The sequence below is a fragment of the Gorilla gorilla genome, chromosome 7, assembly GCF_029281585.2.
Source record: "Gorilla gorilla gorilla isolate KB3781 chromosome 7, NHGRI_mGorGor1-v2.1_pri, whole genome shotgun sequence".
Classification (NCBI taxonomy): Eukaryota; Metazoa; Chordata; class Mammalia; order Primates; family Hominidae; genus Gorilla; species Gorilla gorilla.
This window is the reverse complement of record NC_073231.2, coordinates 33,886,394-33,903,822: the sequence shown is the minus strand read 5'-3', so window position 1 is coordinate 33,903,822 and position 17,429 is coordinate 33,886,394. Positions and strand designations below refer to the sequence as shown.

The following is a 17,429-nucleotide window of genomic DNA, read 5'->3' as shown; positions in this document are numbered from 1 at the left end:
CAGCCTGGGCAACAGAGTGAGACTCCATTTCAAAAAAAAAAAAAAAAAGAAAAGAAAAGAAAAGAAAAAATGCTCAACATCACTAATCACCAGGAAAATGAAATCAAAACCACAATGACATATTGTCTTATCCCAGTTAGAAGGGCTATAAATAAAAAGACAGAAAATAACAGATGCTAGCAAGGATGTAGAGAAAACTTTTATACACTATTAATGGGAATGTAAATTAGTATAGCCATCATGGAAAAAAGTATGGAGACTTCTCAAAATACTTCGAATAGAACCACCATTTGATCCTGCAATCCACTAGAGTATTTAGCCAAAGAAAAATAAATAATGGATACCTGTACTTCCATGTTCATTGCAGCATTATTCTCAGTAGCCAAGATATGGATTCAACCTGAGAGTCCTTCAGTGGATGAAAAGATAAGGAAAATGTGGTATATATACACAATGGAATATTATTCAGCCACGAAAAAGAATGAAATCCTGTCATTTGCAACAACATTAATGGAAATTGAGGAAATTATGTTAAGTGAAATAAGCCAGACACAGAAAGACAAATTTTTTGTGTTCTCACTCATATACGAGGGAGCTAAAAAAAGTTGATCTCATTGAAGTGGAGAGTAAAATGATAGATACTTGGCACAGGGAATAGTGTGTGGATGGGTGAGGAATGAAGATAAAATGGTTAATGGGTACATACAGTTATATAAAAGGAAAAAGTTCTAATGTTCAATACTAGAGTAGGGTGACTACATTTAACAACAATGAATTGTATATTTCAAACAGCTAGAAGAGAGGATTTTTAGTGGCCCCAACACATGCAAAAAAAGATAAGTTCTCAAGGTGATGGACATCCTAGATACCATGACTTGGAGATTGCAAACACTATGCATCTAACAAAATACATATGTACCCTCATAAATGTGGACACATATTTGTATCAATAAAAAATGATAAACAAACAACAAAAAAGAAGAAGCTGAAGGATAGGCTACTACCAGAATATGAGATGTTTAAGGAGTTGGGACTTCATTATGGGCATTGGGGAGACTAGGCTTAAGGACTTTAAGCAGGACAGTGACATGACCAGATGTGGGTTTTAGAAAAGTCACACGGCCAGCAGTATGGGGAGAAGGCCAGGTGGTTGGGGGCAGGGTGGAAGAGACAGAAGGAGAAGTTGACACTAAAGGCAGAAGGAAGAGCTTGGAGGCTGTTGTCTTGGCTTTGTTGAATGACTGTGAGAACCTAAACAAAGGGATGATATTGAAAGGGATAAAGGAGTCAGAGCACAGACACAATCTGAAAGTAGAAGTGGAAGGGTGTGGTGATGGCTTCACACAGAGCAAACAGCAGATGGAAGAGCAGGGGATGACGTCATCCCATCTGTCCTTTGTAAATTGTTTTGTATCTCTTAGGACACCTAGATGTGCATCATTGTTTGGGTTTTTTTCTTTTTTTGGAAGCAATCTGAAACTTACAGATAAATTACAAATACAGAACAAGGAACCTTTTTCCCCAGACCACTTATGAGTAAGTTGTCAACATGATTTCTCATCAACCCTGAGCACTAGTATTTCCTACAAACAAGGATATTCTCCTACATAACCACAATATAACCACCAAGGTCTAGAAATTAACATTGATACATTACCACCATCTAATCCTCAGACCTCGTTCAAGGTTTTCCAATCTTCCCATAATGTCATTTATAGTGAAAAGATACAGTAGTCCAGGATCACACATGGCAGTTAATTATCATGTCTCCTGAATCTTCTTCAGACTGGAAGAGCTCCTTGGACTTTCCTTCATGACCTTCACACTTCTGGAGATTTCAGATCAGTTATTTTGCAGAATGTTCTTTCACAAGCTCTCACTGTTGGAGAAGAGGGTTATTTCTTTGTGGTTAGATTCACGTGATGCATCTTTGAGTAGGATATCCCAGCAGTGATGCTGTGATCTTCTCAGTGCACACTATTTGATGGCACGTCATTTCAATGTACTCCATTATGGATGCTATTCATTAGGATAAGTTGATTAGGGTGGTGTCTGCCAGGCTTCTCCAGTGTAGTCTTACTCTTTTTCTCCTTATAATTCTTAAATATTTTGTAGAGGGGACATTTGAGACAATGTAACTACCCATTTCTCATCAAACCAGTATTCACGGGTTCATATCTTTCTGGACTCATGGTTTCTTCTTTTAGTCAATAGGTTATAATTTGCTACTACCATTATTCATGGTCAAATTGCCTCAAATATGGTCAGTGTGGAGTTTCTTCAAGCTGGTGCCAGTATTGTCATCATTCTTAGAACACACCGTTAATTTCTGGTACAGCAGGGCACATCTTGTACTCTCTCTGCCCCAGCTATGGAATCATCTATTTATCCAAGGAGCACTGAATTCCTTTAATGAAACATGGTATTTGGGCATCAACATGGGGTGTTAAGTGTTCTCAGTGCTACTGGGGGGTTGCTGATCCTAGGATCTCTCAGTGGACAGAGCTGGAGAACACACACACACACACACACACACACACACCGCCTTGCGTTTACATCTATATTTGTTTCTACGTCTATCTAAAAACAACTCTAATTTAACATTACTGGATCTATTCTAATTTTCTCTCTTTCCATGTTGGTAATTCCCTTCTTCAACAGTGAAGGCCTGGCTCCCATTGTCTTTAATATATTTATTTGACCCATCTCCCTCTATGTAGCCAATTTCCTGTGGTTGGGACCACAGCCAACCTACATTGTATGTGGGTTTTCTCCTCACCTTTCTCAGGCTCTTTCAGACACTCTGATCCAGACCACCCCACTCCTAGGAGAGTCTCCTGGTGGGGGACTCTATTACTTTGCATGAGGCTACCTTCTCACATGGCTGCCCTGCTGACACCCTATTGACTCCAGGGAAGGAAATGGAAGGCTGAGACAGGAGAAGACAAAGGAAAGAGAGAGGGAAGGATGGCGGTGGAGAGAAGAAAAAGGGAAAAGACATTCTTGCTTGGATCCCTACAGCATTCCTGTCTGATGGTTGAAGCTGGTATTATTCTCCTTGTCCAGGTGAGAAAATTGGTGTTGAAGGGTTAATGTCTTAACCGGAGCCTCACATGCAGAGGAGTGTAGAGCTGAGGACCACTCCTTCGTCTTTTGAGTCTAAGTCCAATTCTCTGACCTCAACACCATATTACCTATGTCCTGAAGGTCTCCCAGGGACATGTAGATATGCCAAGAAATGAAAATTACTATTTGAGTTAAAATGTGTCTGCAAGAAATGTAGTTGTAACAGTAAAAATGTGTTTTGGCTGCTGATGGTTTCGCTGTGTCCCCACCCAAATCTCATCTTGAATTATAGCTCCCATAATCTCCACATGTCATGGGAGAGACCCAGTGGGAGGTAATAGAATCATGAGGGCAGGCTTTTTCCATGCTGCTCTCATGATAGTGAATAAGTCTCACGAGACCTGATGGTTTTATAAAGGGCAGTTCCCCTACACATACCGTCTTGCCTGCCACCATGTAAGAGGCCTTTCCTACTCCTTTGCCTTCCACCATGATTGTGAGGCCTCCCCAGACATGTGGAACTGTGAGTCCATTAAAGCTCTTTTTCTTTATAAATTACCCAGTTTTGGGTATGTCTTTATTAGCAGTGTAAGAACCCACTAATGCAGCTTCTAATTCACAGATGTTCCTAATAGTCCCTGGGAGACCCCTGAAAAAAAAAAAAATAAAGCACTAACTGTGTATCCTTGGGCGGTCAGCAGGGTGTAGACTCCCTCTCTCCAGCTCTTCCTTACTCTCTCCTTCAGAGAAAACAAGTTGAGCTCATCTTTTTTCCTCCCAGCAGAGGATCTTTCCTTACCATTTACCCCAGTCGGGACAACCTTTCAAGGTCTTTTCTGGAATATTCTGAGTTTGATCTCTGGGGACATAGAATGGCATTACTCAAAGGATGGTGGCAGCAGAAACATCTCCTGGGAACTTGTTAGAAATGCAAATTTTTGAGCTCAACCCAAGGCAACTGAAGCAGCATCTTTTGGGATGGAGCCCAGATCTTCCAGGTGATTCAGGTGCTCACCTGTTCTAGAGCTCTGGCCTGGGCTCTGAGATTCTACATTTCTACCAAGCTTCCAGTTGATGCTGATGCATAAGTCTGAGATCTACCAAATCAGAACCTGCATTTTAAGTACATCTAACAGTATTCAAATGTCCACTAAAGCACTGCTGTAAAACTCTCTCTTTTTAGTTGCATACATAGCCCTTGAGGCAAGTCAGAGACAAAATGCCTTCTGAGTTGTATTGCTTATTGACTGAAGTGAAATTAATAGGTATCTAAAGTAAATATCTTTTCCAAGTTGGTCCAATGTCATAAATTACTTTGGGATTAAAACTTTTTAAATGTCTTACCCAGTTGGGACCTTTGCATAATGCTATTATCTCAACCTGGAATGATTTTTCTCTCCCTTCTTTTCCTAGATTTCCAAAAGACCTTGGCTCAGGTGTCACTTTTTCAGAAAAGTATTTACTGACTGTTGACTTGGCCAAATCCCTGTGCTGTGTTTCCTAGCACGGTGAGTTGCATTTTCACATGAACTCATGCCTACCTTCTCTTGTTTTATAAGCTTCATGAGGCAGGTACCATGTCTCATTTTTAAAAACTTTTATTTGGTGAACCACTTAGCACAATGCCTGGAAAACAGTAGACTACTGATAAGCATCTGTTGAATGCAGGAGTGTGGTAGGCAGCTTCTAAGATAGCCCCTAGGGATCCCTTTCTCTTGGTATTCATGCCCTTGTATAAATCCCCTCGTCTTGAATGTGGGTTGAATATTGTGACATTCATCTAATGAATAGAGTATGACAAAAGTAATGAACTATGCTTTCAAGGCTAGGTTACAAAAAGTCTGTGCCTTCATTGTGCATGCCTTCTCTTTCTCCCTTATTCAGCATTCTGAAGGAAGCCAGCTTCCATGTTGTGAACTTCCCTATAGAGAGGCCCACATGACAAGGAACTAATTGCACTCATCAATAGACAGTGAGGAAATGAGGCCAGCTAGCAATCATGTGAGTGAGCTTAAAAGGAGATCCTCCTTCAGCTGAGCCTTCAGATGAGACTCCAGCCTTGGCCAATACCTTCATTGCAGTCTTGGGAAAGACCCTGAGCTGTCTTTAGTGAGGGTCTTTTTGCTGATAGAGGTTGTCTGCAGAGTCCCAAGACCCAGCTACATTGTACCCAGATTCCTGACCCAAAGATAATAAATGTTTGTTGTTGGAAGCCACTATGTCTTAAGGGTACTTTGTTACACGGAAATAGATAACTAATGAAAAGTAAATGCTGTAAATGCTGTGGTTTGAATGTGTCCTCCAAAGCTTATGTACTGGAAACTTAATTACCAATGCAGCAGTGTTGAGAGATGAGAACTTCAAGAGGTGATTAGGTCATGAATGGATTAATGTTGTATCATGGAAGTGGGTTATGCAGCATTTCCCATCTGTGGCCCACTGGCCACATGCAGCCCAACACAAATTCATAGGCTTTCTAAAAACATGAGTTTTCTTGTGATTTATTTTTTTTAGCTCACCAGCTGTCATTAGTGTTAGTGTATTTTTTGTGTGGCCCAAAACAATTCTTCTTCTGATATGACTCAAGGAAGCCAAAAGATTGGACACCCCTGGTTAGTTATTGAAGGAGTGGGCTCCTAACAAAAGGATGAGTTCCCCAGTTTCCTAACTCTGTCTCGTGTGCTTATTTGCCTTTCTGTCATGAGAAGACCTTTGCCAGATTTGGCACCATGCTTTTGGATTTCCCAGTCTTTAGAACTGGGAGCCAAATAAATCTCTGTTCTTTACAAATTACCCAGACTGTGGGATTCTGTTACAGCACAAGAAAATGGGCTAAAACAGTAAATTAATGAATATTATAGGTGTGATGGTTCATCAGTCCTGGCTTTAACCCCTCACCTAAAGATAGTATGTTATCCTTGCCTTGCAAACGAGCATATGGATGATCAGAGAGATTAAGTAATTTTCCCTGGTTATAGCTAGCAAGTGACAGGAGCAGGATTTAAACTCAAGACGTATTTTTCACTTTCCACATTCATTAGTCTCTTAGTCCATTTTCTATTGATTACCACAGAATGCCTGAAACTGGATAATTTATAAAGAAAAGAATTTATTTCTTACAGTTATGGAGACAGAAAAGACCAAGGTGCTAAGGGCCACTTGAGTGAGGGCCTTCTTGCTGTTAGGACTCTCTGCAGAGTCCCAAGGCAGCCCAGGGCATCACATGGTGAGGGGCTGAGCATACTAGCTCAGGTCTCTCTTCCTTTTCTTATAACGCTACCAGTCCCACTTCTATGATAACCTATTAATCCATTAACCTCATAAATGGATTAACCCATTCATGACGGCAGACCCCTCACGACCCAATCACCTCTTAAATGCCCCACCTCTCAATACTACCACATTAGGAATTAAATTTCAACCTGAATTTTGGAGTGTACAAATATTCAAACCATACCAGTTATCAAGGCTAAAGAGGGGAAGAAAACTTTCCATTTCTTTACCTTAGGCAATGTAAATCATATCCAACTTTTCCAAGTACTTTTAGTTCAACCTTTTTATGATTCATTCACAAAGATGCTACAAATTGAATTTTGATCTTTTCCCAATTCTCACCACCACCAGCTTAGGATCTATTCTCTAGATTTCTCCAGTCTCATCTTGGGCTGGGTCATCATCATTTCTCAGACCCACCACCCATGACTCACTCCAGAGGATGCAGTCCTTTGGGGAGTGGCATAAAATGTGGGAGAATGGGAGAAGGAATGAGTCATGTACCACACGTTTGATTTTATTGCTTGTTTGATTAACTTTCTCTGAAGACCAGCAGAGTCACAGGCTTGGAAAATTAGCCAGAAAAAAGAAACAGTGAAAAAAAAAAAAAAAAGTAAGGCAGGACTCAAGTAATGATGCCTTTGAAATTCCACAGTAGAACTTGTAATTACAGAGAGTGAGGATTTCAAAGTCAGTCTCTCGACCATGTACAAATGCATATGCAGAGGCTTCTTTTCTCTCTCTGTCAAAAACAGAGGGGACCCTCAGGGTGGAGGAAAAAAGGGATCTGCTGATAGGAAGCAGCTGCCACCTAGTGTGACAATTTTGTGACATCTCATGTTTTATCTTTGAAATTCATGCCAAAAATGCCCATTGTATTACATGATGAATCGATGTTGGTTTAATTTTAAAATTATGTCTTCTCCAGATTTTCAAGGAAATCTGTGTTTGAAGAAATTTCCTGGCCGGGTGCGTGGCTCACATCTGTAATCCCAGCACTTTGGGAGGCCGAGGCGGGTGGATTACCTGAGGTCAGGGGTTCGAGACCAGCCTGACCAACATGGTGAAACCCTGTCTCTACTAAAAATACAAAAATTTGCTAGGTGTAGTGGCATGAGCCTGTAATCCCAGCTACTGGGGAGGCTGAGGAAGGAGAATTGCTTGAAACCAGAAGGAGGTTGCAGTGAGCTGAGATGGCACCATTGCACTTCAGCCTGGGCAATGAAAGCAAAACTCTGTCAAAAAAAAAAAAAAAAAAAAAGAAGGAAAGAAAAAAAATTCCCATGTTCTGTAGCTTTATATGCACCTTCACCTTCAACACTCCACTGCACCTGTACTCTGTATACAATCGTATGAGAGGAATTAAGAAGATGAGTTTTCTATAGCTTCCAAAGTCAGAAAGAATGACTTTGCCAATAGAAACAGCCTTTCAGGGATGCCCTGAACAAATTATAAACAAAACCCATTAAACTTTGTCTACCTATTAAATTACCTAAAATAGAAAATCAATTGCCAAGCTTCTGATAAAATTCCAGATTTATGAAGCATAGCAATCGTCCCCGAAAGAGTTTTTTTTGTTGTTGTTGTTTTTTCCTCTCTCTGCTTATCCTGCTTCTGCAGATAGCTCTACTATTTAATACCCTCTTGGCACTTGGTCTATTTTCCTCCCTTGGTTGCCTCTGAATGTACTGTAATCCTCTTTTCTGGTCACTGTCCCTTTTACTACAGGTAAATCAACTGTATCCAGTAGTAGGACAGATGCAGCATGAAAGAAGAAAGTTACAATTGCTTTATCTGATGCTGTCACTCATGCCTGGCGTTGAGAGGCACACATTTTAAAAAGTCTAATAGCTCCGACATATCTAGGAAACAGATGGGAAACAAATGAAGCATTGATGGATTCGCAAATTCCAGTTCTTTGATATTTGTCTGCCCAGGAGTGGGTGGGACAGAGAAATGTAAGGGAATAATGAGGATACGTGTGGGGAAAGGCTTGCAATTTTTCCCATTCTTCTTTGGATATGGACTGAAGGAAGGATGTGGGGAGGAGGCGTTTATCTTTTGCTTGTACTCTGACCTTTTCCAAAGTTGCTGCATTCCTTGGGATATAAAACTGTAATCAAGAGTCTCTAATGGATAACTGCAATTATGCATTGAGTCATTCAACAAATACACATTAATATTGACTAAATTAAGCTCGAATGGAACTTCAGGGCAAAAGAACAGAGAAAATAAAATATCACTAGAGAAGGGATCTGTGCTCTTTCCTGGACTTAAATCTCCCACAGCCAGCACGTTTGACAGTTAAACTAGTCAAGCAAATTAGCACAGGCCCAGAGGATGAAATCAAGGTGGGGGCAGGTAAGGTTCACATAATAAACACTCTCCCTAGACCCTGGACCTAGGGACAATACTTCAGGAAGAATTTTTTTTATTAATCTCATTTATTCATTCACGTATTCACCAAGTAGTTATTGAATGCCTCCATGTGCCAGGCACCTTCATAGGCTCTGGGAACACAGAGACAAATGGGGTGCAGCTTTTGCCTTCAAGGACCCCCTGATAATGGAGGAGCATGCTTGTGGTACTGTCCCCACACTTCTTTTTTTTAATTTTACTTTATGTTCCCAGACACATGTGCAGAACTTGCAGGTTTGTTACATGGTATATGTGTGCCATGGTGGTTTGCTGCACCTTTTAACCTGTCATCTAAGTTCTCTCCCCTCGCCTCCCACCCCCCAGCAGGCCCTGGTGTGTTTTTGTTCTTCTCCCTGTGTCCATGTGTTCTCATTGTTCAAGCCCCAACTTATGAGTGAGAACATGTGGTGTTTGGTTTTCTGTTCCTGTATTAGTTTGCTGAGGATGACGGCTTTCAGCTCCATCCATGTGCCTGCAAAGGACATGATCTTGTCCCTTTTTATGGCTGCATAGTATGCCCCCTGCACTTCTAATAAAGATGGCACCAGGAAGCAAAGCCCAGTTTGCCTCATTCCAGAATGCCTCAACTTCTGCCATTCACCTGTCCATTTGGAACACGATGAAAATACAGAATATGCAGAATATGCAGAAAATACAGAATATACAGAAATAGATGTATATGAATATACATCTATTTAAGAAAAATTCACATGGCCCCAAACTACTCTAGCTTTCCTAGGAAGTAGAGAAGACCCCCTCAAAAAAAAACATTGGCAAACTGAGCCTGCTATTGGGGAAGGAAATTCATGACCAGGAAGGTCAGGACATGTATTCATTAAATGGCTGTAACATCTCAATCCAAATGCAGAGAAATCTGACATACACGCTCCAAGATAAGCATCTTTAAGGTACAGTCAGTGGTCAATTTTTCAACATTTATTTAATATCTTGCTATATTTATGGCATCGTGAAATAGATGCTGTATTCCTTCTCTGAAAATTTTCAATTGAGATGGGAACATGAATAAATGTATTAACCCATTTATGCCGGAGGTTGCAATTTTTGTTTTCTGAAAAATCAGACCTTGGTGATGACCTTGAGCGGTAGGATATAAATAACTCCCAAAAGCTTAGCGTTTTAATAATGGAACACTAGGCATAAATAGCTTAAAACAACATAGAAAAGTCATGTAAACTATACATCAGTCATGTAGATATGGTGCATATGGAGACACAGGGTTCCTGGGAAGGGCAAACCATGGTACAGAGTTTACCAGGGAAGAGTTCCTAGGAGAAATGAGCTTGGAACTGGATGTTGGAAGATCATCACCATGTGTGGGGGGGGCAAGTCTTCAGCCAAACTTCCCTGGGGCTTTTTTTACTCATCAAAAAATGAGTACAATGCACACAGATTACATGAATTTTGTAAGGATAAAATGTGACAACATTAGTATGGCATCCATGCACATAGGAGGCACTAATGAATATCACATTCCTTTCCCTTTTCTATTTTCTGCTTTCCATACTTGATATTATTTAATGATAGAAATGTTGATGAAAATAAGGAATAGTACACCTCTCACACTTTCTATATTGAGCATGCATTACTCTTAACACAGAAAAAATAAAGCACAAGATTAAAATAGTGTTTTATTTGTAGAGTTTTGGTCTGAAAGAAGTAACAGGTCCTTAGTAGTCACTTCACAGCAGAAAATCAAATGAGGGCTTCCCAGCCACACAGAAATGTTATTTTAATCTGATGTTCAGTGCCCTTCAGTTGCTAGTTAGACCCACTTAGACTGAAATAGATGCCACAAATGCAATGCTATGTTCACCACCCAATCACTTTCCAAACACATGGTAAGGATTCAGGTCACTGTCCCCCATCGTCAAAAGAGCTTGAGCATCACTGTCATTGCTTCAAGCAGTCACAGCCCCGCTGGGAGGGACAGCCGTGACCCAGGCAGGTCTTGCCGGTTATCGGTGGTCAGAGACCAGGGTCAGAAGATGCACTGCCTGGAGTTGTCTTCTCCCAAGCAGCGTGCATGGCTGCCTTGCAAGCACAGGCTTGCCCCATCCGAAAGCACCATCTTTGCTCAGGCTCAGAGAGGAAAAATTTGCCAGCTGCGAGTGAAAAATGTTCGGACCTCAAAATCTTTCTGCAGCCCATACTGGGTCACACTTGCAATGCCCAATACAATTTTTGGCTAAGAAATGCTTGTAATTCAGAGATAAACTTACCACTGCAGGTTATATCAAGGCGAGGAAAAATTTGCTTTCCAGAGAAATATCACTTATCCCAGACTTTTTAATTCCTCTGAAAAAAATAGGGGTTTAAGAAATGGTGGCTCAGCTATGAGTTCCATCTCCGGTTACTAAGGCTTATGTTCTGTTACGGGCTCAATTTTCCTCCCTAAAAATGACATTGAAGTCCTAACCTGCAGTACTTCAGAATGATTACATTCTGGTGACATCTCTTCAGAAACAGGGTCTTCTTAGAGGTAATCAATCTGAAATGAGGTGACTAGGGTGGACCTTAATCTAAAATGACCAGTGTCCTTTTAAAGAGGGGAATTTTGGACACAGAGGCAGACATGCCGAGGAGGAAGACAACATGAAGAAGCACAGGAAGAAGACTGCCATCCACAAGCCAAGGAATGCTTTGGCCAGCAGTGCCCAACCTTTTTGGCAACAGGGATCAGTTTCACGGAAGACAATTTTTCCATGACTGTGGGTGGGGGAGGGGGAGTGAATAGTTTCAGGATGATTCAAGCGCATTACATTTATTGTGCACTTTATTTCTATTACTACTACATTGCAATATGTAATGAAATAATTATATAACTCACCATAATGTAGAATCAGTGGGAGACCTGAGCTTGTTTTCCTGCAACTAGGCAGTCCCATCTGGGGGTGATGGGAGAAACTGACAGATCATCAGGCCTTAGATTCTCATAAGGAGCATGCAACCTAGATCCCTAGAATGCGCAGTTCACAATAAAGTTGGCACTCCCGAGAGAACTGAATGCTGCCACTGATCTGACAGGAGGCAGAGCGGTGATGTGAGCAATGGAGAGTGGATGTAAATACAGATGAAGCTTTGCTTGCTCGCCCACTGCTGTGTGGCCTGGTACTGGTCTGTGGCCCAGGGTTTGGGGACCCCTGCTTTAGGCTACCAGAAGCCAGGAGTAAGGCCTGAAAAAGATGCTTCCCCAGTGCCTTCAGAGGAAGAATGGCCTTGCGAACACCTTGATTTCAGACTTCTGGCTTCTGTAACTGTGAGACAATACATTTCTGTCATTCTTTTTTTTTTTTGAAATGGAGTCTCACTCTATCGCCAAGGCTGGAGTGCAGTGGCACGATCTCGGCTCACTGCAAGCTCTGCCTCCCGGATTCATGCCATTCTCCTGCCTCAGCCTCCCGAGTAGCTGGGACTACAGGCGCCGGCCACCACACCTGGCTAATTTTTTTTTTTTTTTTTTGTATTTTTAGTAGAGATGGGGTTTCACCATGTTAGCCAGGATGGTCTCGATCTCCTGACCTCGTGATCCGCCCACCTCGGCCTCCCAAAATGCTGGGATTACAGGTGTGAACCACTGCACCCTGGCACATTTCTGTTGTTCTAAGCCACCCAGTTCATGGTACTTTGTTATGGCATCCCTAGGAAATGAAGATGTGTGCAGTAGAGCATTTTCCCACTAAAAGGTAAAGACATTCAAGTTCCACCTAGACAATTACAGGGTTGCAAGAATCCTGGACAGGGGAAACAAACCAAAGAAATCGCTCATTGGAAATAGGTGTGACCAGATTTGGTGCTCTTCCCATAAATGTGGGCGGGGGCACTTGGTTCTGTCCTCACCTTCATGTGCCTTCTGTTTTCTATTTTAACAAATAAATCTCAATTGCTTAGGGTACTCAGTTCCATGATGTGTTTGTTTTTCCGCAACTCAGCTCACCCTCTCCTCCTCAGAGAGGCAGACCTAAAGTTCCTGAGAACAGGGCACCCTGTCAGAGACTTGTGGAAGAGGGACCAGGTCTCTGGGCTTCTCTGCTTCCTGCTGGATTTTGCTGTTTTCTCTAGGGCTCTGTTTAATGGTGCTGTGCGGGAGAGTGATTTCTGCACTATCTTTCTGGAATTCGGAGGGGCACAGAAGCAGGAAAAGTGAATTCCAGGAAAGTTGTTGCATGTTGGAAGCTGTGTTGTGGGGAAGTGACAAGTTGCTTGCTATCTGAATGGGGATGGGATCCTTTGTGAAGGCAGCATGAATCACCAACAGGTAGGATTAGATGGATGATGGTTGTATTTGGAATTCTAGCCACACCCTTGGGACTGCAGCCCTGTGAAGCCTGAGGGTCTGACGAAAGTCAAGAAAAATCTGCATTGCAACTCTTCGAAGATAAGAATGTGACATCTTGGTAAGTACAGTCAATAGCTCTGTCATTTTTTAAAAAGTATGTTCTTAAAATGATTTTTAATAAGAGTAACATTGAACCACACTGGAGAAAATAGGACAACGAAAACAAAATAGAAACAAAATCATTCATAATTCTAGAACCCTAATACAACTTCTCAAATATAAAAAAAAGGAATCATTAAATTGAATATTTTCATACAGTTGAATTTTATGCATTTAAATGGAAATTGTAAAGAATTTTCCATTTAGTTGTGATGAATTTCTGATGATATAATACATACTTATAATCTTTAAGCTGTACAACTTAAATACATAAAATTTTTAACTGTCAACTATAAAGCTGGGGGGACTCTTTATGTAAATATTTAGTAAAAATGTTTTCCTAAAGAATCAGAATATTAGATTCTGTGTACTGTGTGACCTGGGAAAGTATGCTCAGAAGGAAATACACCAAAATACAGTGGGTGAATTTTACTTTCTTCTTGATAGTGTTTTAAAATTTTTAGAAATGTTTTGCAATGTCTTAAAAGTGACCTTCTACCCGGAATTTGGTTAATGTTCAGTTTTATTTCCTTCTTATTTTTCTGAGTATTTACTTTTTCAATTCAGCTGAAACTTTTCAAGAATACCATGACCTTTCTCTCCTTTTTCAAAAAAATTTTTAAACAGACAATGTTAAAACTAGAAGAGGTTTTGGAAATCAACTACTTAATCTATTATGATATGGAAACTGTAAACTAAAACTGTACATATCCACTCCCCAAGATTACATCAAGAGTGGCAGGGCTGGGACACCAGAGTTTCCGGAATGGCTCCTCAGGGCTCCAGCTGCAACAAACTCGCTGTGCCAATGTGCATGCAGTTCCTGATTCTAATCAAATAAGTATCATAACCGAGTTCACCCGAAATAGAGTATACTGCACAGAAACTTAATAATGGGTGAGAAAGACATATTCGTGACATTAGCAATTATTACCATACTCGGTCAAATCCATTGTTATTTTCTGTTTTCTCATTTTGTGAGTCCTCTGGGATCTACACACAGGTACCAATTTTTTGCCTATCCCTGGCACTGTGCACTGCTTAATCATCCTCCCCACACTGACTTTGTTGACCATGCTCGATTGTCAATACCAATAGTTCTCCAGGGGTGGCTCAGATACCCATAGGGGTCCCTGAGATCCTTTAAGGGGTCTGCGAGATCAAAACAATTTTCATAATACTAAGATATTGTGTGCCTTTTTTATTCTCATTCTGTCATCAATTTACAGTGTCGTTTTCCAGAGGCAGCTGCATAAATCACAGGAGACTGAATACAGGAGAAGATGTAAGAATCCAGTCAGCTTCTATCAAACCAGACATAAAAGACATTTGCAGATATGTAAAACAATGCCACTCTTCACATTGCATTTTTTTAAAATATTATTTCCCAGAAAATATATCATCTATGTTAATATGGAATGGGGTTTGTTATTCTTATTTTAAGTAAGGTATTATATAAATATTTTTAATGTCTCAGTTTTAATTTCTAATGAAGTCAATATCAATAGATGTAATCTACATAAACCAAAGCTCTCCGGGGTCTTCAAGAGTGTAAAGGAGTCCTGAGATCAAAAGGGATGAAAACCTCTGCCCTACCCTGGCCGCCTAAGGGGCTGAAGCGCCCCAGGAGCAGTGCTCCCGGCTCTTGCTGCTGCCTCAGAGCTGAGGGTTTTGGAGCACTGGTGCCCTACAAAACGGAGAGACTGGAAGGAGTTTTCTGGGTCATGAGGTTGGAACTGCTGGCAGAAGATCACAGCATAACTTTCTTCTGGGTTATAGGAAGAAATATATAAGTAGAAAAATATTTTAAAAATATATAAATATGTACAAAATATATGAAATATAAATATATTATACAATATATAAAATTCCTATTTTTATTTTATAAAATATGTATAAAATTTGATAATATACAAAATAATATATATAATATATAAAATATATAATATATTTTATATATTATAATATATAAAATATATTATATATTTTATATATTATAATATATAAAATATATAATATATTTTATATATTATATAAATTATAATATATAAAATATATTATATATAAAAAGTATTATATATTTTATATATTATAATTTATAAGATACATAAAATATATTATATTTTATATATAATATAAATTCATATATAATATATTATATTGTTATATAATATATAATATAATATCTTTTATATATAATATATAATAAATATATAATAAAATATATTATATAACATATAAGATATATTACATAATATATAAGATATAATATATTACACATTATATAAGATATAATACATTATATATTATATAAGATATAATACATTATATATTATATAAGATATAATACATTATATATTATATAAGATATAATACATTATATATTATATAAGATATTATGTATTATATAAGATATTATATATTATATAAGATATTATGTATTATATAAGATATTATGTATTATATAAGATATTATGTATTATATAAGATATTATGTATTATATAAGATATTATATATTATATAAGATATTATATATTATATAAGATATAATATATTATATAAGATATAATATATTATATAAGATATAATATATATATTATATAAGATATAATATGTATTATATAAGATATAATATATATATTATATATATTTAATAATATATAATATATAATATATTATATATTTATATATAATATATAATATATTATATATATATTTATATATAATATATTATATATATTTATATATAATATATTATATATATTTATATATAATATATTATATATATATATATAATATATAATATATTATATATATTTATATATAATATATAATATATTATATATATTTATATATAGTATATAATATATTATATATATTTATATATAGTATATAATATATTATATATATTTATATATAGTATATAATATATTATATATATTTATATATAGTATATAATATATTGTTATATATATTTATATATATAATATATATAATATAATACATTATGTTACACATAAGATGCAATATAATACATTATGTTACACATAAGATGTAATATAATACATTATGTTACACATAAGATGTAATGTAATACATTATGTTACACATAAGATGTAATACATTATGTTATACATAAGATGTAATATAATACATTATGTTATATATAAGATATAATATAACATATTATGTTTTATATAAGATAATATATTATATTATATATAAGATATAATATATATGTCTTATATATACAATATAGAAGATATAATATATTATATTATATATAAGATATAATATATATATCTTAAATATAATATGTAAGACATAATATAATATATTATATTATATATAAGATATAATATAATATATATCTTATATATAATATAATATAATATATTATATTATATATAAGATATATATTATATTATATATAAGATAATATATTATATTATACATAAGATATAATATATTATATTATACATAAGACATAATATAATATATTATATGTAAGATATATTATATTATACATAAGATATAATAGATTATATTATATATAAGATATAATATATCATATTATATTATATATAATATATTATATCATATTATATTATATATAATATAATATATCATATTATATTATATAATATATTATATTATATTTAATGTATAATATGATATATTATATTATATATAGTATAATATGATATATTATACTATATATAATGTGTAATATAATATATTATATTATATATGATGTATAATATAATATATTATATATAATGTATAATATAATATATTATATTATATAATGTATAATATAATATATTATATTATATAATGTATAATATAATATATTATATTATATAATGTATAATATAATATATTATATTATATAATGTATAATATAATATATTATATTATATAATGTATAATATAATATATTATATTATATAATGTATAATATAATATATTATATTATATAATGTATAATATAATATATTATATTATATAATGTATAATATAATATATTATATTATATAATGTATAATATAATATATTATATTATATAATGTATAATATAATATATTATATTATATAATGTATAATATAATATATTATATTATATAATGTATAATATAATATATTATATTATATAATATATTATATATAAGATATTATATATAATATATAATATAATATATTATATATAAGATA

At 36.1% G+C, this 17,429-nt stretch overlaps 1 long non-coding RNA gene across 1 annotated transcript; it reads left to right on the top strand.

Annotated features, from left to right (window-relative positions):
* Positions 1–13,071: 13,071 nt before the first annotated feature.
* LOC134759016 (uncharacterized) lies at positions 13,072–14,632 on the top strand. Its single transcript, XR_010134858.1, has 2 exons — positions 13,072–13,172; positions 14,443–14,632. It is a non-coding gene; the product is annotated as an uncharacterized lncRNA (long non-coding RNA).
* Positions 14,633–17,429: the final 2,797 nt, after the last annotated feature.